The 5,594-nt window shown below is 41.5% G+C and overlaps 1 protein-coding gene across 1 annotated transcript in view; it reads right to left on the reverse strand.

The window, feature by feature from the left end:
* Positions 1-5,594, reverse strand: part of LOC133636330 (zinc finger protein 25-like) — a 1,044,419-nt gene that overhangs the window by 718,105 nt on the left and 320,720 nt on the right. The window lies entirely within an intron of this gene.

Here is a 5,594-nt window from a genome sequence, read left to right on the forward strand (position 1 = left end):
TACTCTGATCAAGGAACCAAATAACCATATTGTTTAAACATTTTGGATGTCTTGCACACCTATACCCTGATCACAAATTCATAGTTTACGCACCTTATTTTAACCACCTCCAGTAACTTTAAGTCATGTTATTTTTCAAATGTAATCTCCTTAATACCTATCACATATTTTGTATTGTGTAAGCATACTTGGCTTTGGATGCTACATACCATAAACATAAACGTATCTGTCTTGTAATCGTGTTTGATTACAGGTGCTGTGGGTAAAAATGTGTTGACAAGGTCAGCCACGGACGCTGAGGTCACCAAACACGCCATCAGGTGGTTCAACTTGGCGGGGGATCGGGCAACGAGGAGACGAGTCCCGCTTCCACCTCCTCAGGAGGAATAGAGATGTATATGTATAAATAAACAACCTTTTATTGGACTTCTTGTCATTCACCAGTTATTCATTTTCTGATATGTTAGCTGTGCATGGAGCAGCGTTTCCTTGAAGTTGTAAATACGTATATTTACTTTTTAAATATATATTATATATTTACTTTATAGAGTGAATTGACCATTTTCTGTTTCTGCCTATTGACAATATTGTTAGTTTAAAAATACAAGGCAATGCATATGTAAGCCTATATTGCTGTAGTAGGGCTTAGTGAATTTTTTAGTTTCCTATTTTATCCTACAGCAAGAACAGAAGGGATTTTGAAAATAAGATAAAGGGGTCCAAAACGGCCAGATGAGCCAGGGTTTTTATGAGTCCGTTGCTGGTCTGCGGCGGGAGGTTAGGCTTTGATCTTGGGTGCGGAGTGGATGCAGCGCGCCGTCACGGCGCACCCGCCGGGGAAATAAGGCTTTGATCATGGGTGCGGAGCGCATTCAGCGCGCCGCCACGGCGGATCCGCTACCTGCCGCCGTGGCGGATACGTTCCTGAGTGCAAATGGACGCCGATGCTGGTCCGTTTCGCGGTTCCGTTCCGGAAAGCGCGATACTTGCGCGGGGGATCCGCCGCGGAGTGTTTTTGCTGTGTGGGTACCAGCATCACTGGATGTGCCCCAGTATCAGGGGCGGACTAATCCACAGTCCTAGGAGAACTTTATTCAAAGTACTAGAACAAGACTGCAGTTCCTGTGAGGAGCCAGGTCACATGTATACTTCCATTTGATGTCATCGACCCTTGTCTGAAAGTTGGACCTTGTCAATTGCTGAATGTCATTGTATCAAATAGGACACAGATGGTGCTATATCTCTCTTACACGGTGTCAGTCACTTTACAATTTAGGGCCCCTGTTGCTCACCAAAATACTGACTTAATGGACCACAATGGAAACAAGCCTTTTGGCTTTTTGTGCCATCCATTTGCCTTTTTAAAGCATTACATGGATTCCATTCTTTAAGATGTCAATAAACTTCTCAATTAATCAATCAATCAATCAACCCCCCCACTTGGCCGTCAGTGTCCTGTCCGTTACAACTTCTTCACAACTCCCCAAGATAGGAGACACTTGGGAAGTGGACCCCAGGGGCTGGTGTATGTATGTTTATGTGGTGTTTTATGAGCCCTCACATTCAGTGGATGTCAGCATGATGGGACATTGTTTACCAGAGACTGGCTGGGTGAGGACACACAAGGCCCACGCAAAACAGGAACAACATTCTTTCTACAAAACACCAATTCTGAAGTGAATTAATTAACTCATATTATGTTTTGCTTATGGTGAAGGTTTATATTCATCTTGGAGAAAGCCAACGACCAAGTTGAAGTAAATAGTAATATTTCAGTTTGAGCACATAATAAGATAAGACCCCTTAGTTTGACATTCGCAGGTGGGCTGGATCACTCCTCATAGGGAAGAGGCCCTAATTTGGACTTCGGAATACAAATTACCAGAGGTGTGGACTCAAGTCACATGACTTGGACTTGAGTCAGACTCGAGTCATGAATTTGATAACTTTAGACTCGACTTGACAAAATGTAAAGAGACTTGCAACTCGACTTAGACTTTAAAGGCCTACTGGAATGAATGTTTTTATTTAAACGGGGATAGCAGATCCATTCTATGTGTCATACTTGATCATTTCGCGATATTGCCATATTTTTGCTGAAAGGATTTAATAGAGAACATTGACGATAAAGTTCGCAACTTTTGGTCGCTGATAAAAAAGCCTTGCCTGTACCGGAAGTAGCGTGACATCACAGGTTGAAAGGCTCCTCACATCTGCACATTGTTTACACCAGCAGCGAGAGAGATTCGGACCGAGAAAGCTACGATTACCCCATTAATTTGAGCGAGGATGAAAGATTCATGGATGAGGAACGTAAGAGTGAAGGATTAGAGTGCAGTGCAGGACGTATCTTTTTTCGCTCTGACCGTAACTTAGGTACAAGCTGGCTCATTGGATTCCACACTCTCTCCTTTTTCTATTGTGGATCACAGATTTGTATTTTAAACCACCTGGGATACTATATCCTCTTGAAAATGAGAGTCGAGAACGCGAAATGGACATTCACAGTGACTTTTATCTCCACAACAATACGTCGGTGAAGCACTTTAGCTACAGAGCTAACGTGATAGCATCGTGCTTAACTGCAGATAGAAACAGAAGAAATAAGCCCCTGACTGGAAGGATAGACAGAAGATCAACAATACTACTATCAGGAGACACCGAACCAAACACTGGACCTGTAACCACACAGTTAATGCTGTCCAGCTTGGCGAAGCCTAGCAATGCTGTTGCTAACGACGCCATTGAAGCTAACTTAGCTACGGGACCTCGACAGAGCTATGCTAAAAACATTAGCCCTCCACCTACGCCAGCCCTCATCTGCTCATCACCACCCCTGCTCACCTGCGTTCCAGCGATCGACGGTGCGACGGAGGACTTCAGATCATCGGTGCGATCGGCAGCTAGCGTCGGATAGCGCGTCTGCTATCCAACTCAAAGTCCTCCTGGTTGTGTTGCTGTAGCCAGCCGCTAATACACCGATCCCACCTACAGCTTTCTTCTTTGCAGTCTCCATTGTTCATTAAACAAATTGCAAAAGATTCACCAACACAGATGTCCAGAATACTGTGGAATTATGTGGTGAAAACAGATGACTTAAGCTGGCCACCGTGCTATTCCAAAATGTCTGCTTCAACCCTTGACGTCGCGCGCAAACGTCATCATACCGAGACGTTTTCAGCCGGATATTTCCTGTGAAGTGTAAAATGTCACTTTATAAGTTAACCCTGCCGTATTGGCATGTGTTGCAATGTTAAGTTTTCATCATTCATATATAAACTATCAGACTCCGTAGTGGGTTTCAGTAGCCCTTTAACATCAGTGACTTGTGACTTCACTTGGACTTGAGCCTTTTGACTTGACAAGACTTGCTACTTTCCCCAAAACCCAAAGATTAAAAAGTTATTCAGGAGCGCTCCGTATCTTTCATTGTGTACGTGTCTGTCTGTCAGTACAACATCCAATCAAATTACATCCACGTTATTTTCGTCCCACAGCATTCATCCACTCAAATTGCAGGACAACCAACGAAGAAGAGCTGTCAAACAACGCACCAGTGAGGAAAAATGATGCCAAAAATAGTTTCGTTCAGGTATTAAAACTACGAGGTGGTCAACAAAAAACGAATTCTAGTATGCAAAGCATGCGGTTCGAAGATTACAGACGGAGACGCAACAACTTCCAACTTGGTTGGACATTTGAAGTTGCACAAAGAAGGGTAAGTTTTGAATGTAAGCTAACGTTTATTGGCTAAGTAACGTGACTTTTATTTGCTGTGTAGTTAAATGAGTGAGGCTGTAAACTCACTGCTAACGTTATAACCATAGACATCTTATAAGTAGACGCAGCATGGAGCGCTACTGCCTACTGGCACTGACAAGACGCGGGGCCGCCATCTTGGAGTGGTGATCCGCTCCACTCAGTGCAATTCATTTGGCAGGAGCAATAAACTGTCAGCGCATTTAATTCATCTTACCTCACTGACTACCACTGATTTTCACGCACTTTTTTGTCATACGTGTAGCTATGATAAAGGACACATGTTTTATTATTCATAGTTAGCTTAACAGTAATATAATATTCTTCTATGCTATAAGTGACCAAACCTCCCAGATTAAAACTGGGAATATAATCTCAGAGAAGGGGGAAAAAAACGGTCAGCTATTTTTAAATTGAAGAAACAAAATGATGAGGTTATATATACATGCTACATAAACAATGTATGAATACATTAGATATCTATATATCTTATAGACTGTATCTCTGTTGCTGCAGCAGCAGAGAGTTGATTTTGTCTTGACACTTTGTATTGATATTTTTATTACATTCTTCCCTTAAATGATCATGTTTACACTGATTGTTTTATATGTATTTTTGATGTATGTCGCTTTGGATAAAAGCGTCTGCCAAATACTTCAACATAAACATATATAAACACCTGAAAGTCTTTATATCAGCTAAAACCACCAATCTGTTTCACTTGATTCAGAATAAAAGCAAATTCTGTCTTACCCAACAATGTTAGTATTTGAATATTGTTACTTGAAGACTTATTCCTGGTTACAATTATACTGTTAAGAAAGTATTGTCTTACATTTTGCCTAAAATGAGAATGCATCATAATCAGTGGCGGCTGGTGAATTTAGTTTTAGGTGGGGCTGAAAGTTTGTAAAGCAACCCCCTGTATGGGGGTTATCCTCCCCCAGAAGATTTCTTTGTGATTTTCACATACAAATATTGAAGATCTTTGCTCCTTCTCAACTCTGTGCTAATATTCTTTTCACAAAATACCACCAATAGTACGCTAATGTTAAATCTTACTTGTGACAAGTAATCCCCCGATTCCTATTTTCAACAGTCCGCTCATTTGAGCAGCAAAACGCTGAACAACATTTTTGTTTTCTACCTGTCAACTGTCAGTTTAGCATCTTTGTTTTCTACCTGTCAACTGTCACTTTAGCATCTTTGTTTTCTACCTGTCAACTGTCAGTTTAGCATCTTTGTTTTCTACCTGTCAACTGTCAGTTTAGCATCTTTGTTTTCTACCTGTCAACTGTCAGTTTAGCATCTTTGTTTTCTACCTGTCAACTGTCAGTTTAGCATCTTTGTTTTCTACCTGTCAACTGTCAGTTTAGCATCTTTGTTTTCTACCTGTCAACTGTCAGTTTAGCATTTTTGTTTTCTACCTGTCAACTGTCAGTTTAGCATCTTTGTTTTCTACCTGTCAACTGTCAGTTTAGCATCTTTGTTTTCTACCTGTCAACTGTCAGTTTAGCATCTTTGTTTTCTACCTGTCAACTGTCAGTTTAGCATCTTTGTTTTCTACCTGTCAACTGTCAGTTTAGCATCTTTGTTTTCTACCTGTCAACTGTCAGTTTAGGCTGCTCGCTGGCTCTTCATCACCACTTCAAGATGGCGGCCCAATTTCTTGCGTCACAGCAGCCAATGCTTCGTCTACTTATAAGATGTCTATGGGGGCGACAGCTGGTTGTACTTGTTTCTCTCGCGAGATCTGGAAAACAGCTGGTTTTACTTGTTTCTCTCGCGAGATCTGGAAAAGAGCTGGTTACTTGTTTCTCTCGCGAGATCTGACA

Source organism: Entelurus aequoreus, linkage group LG20 (genome assembly GCF_033978785.1).
Source record: "Entelurus aequoreus isolate RoL-2023_Sb linkage group LG20, RoL_Eaeq_v1.1, whole genome shotgun sequence".
NCBI classification, from domain to species: domain Eukaryota; kingdom Metazoa; phylum Chordata; class Actinopteri; order Syngnathiformes; family Syngnathidae; genus Entelurus; species Entelurus aequoreus.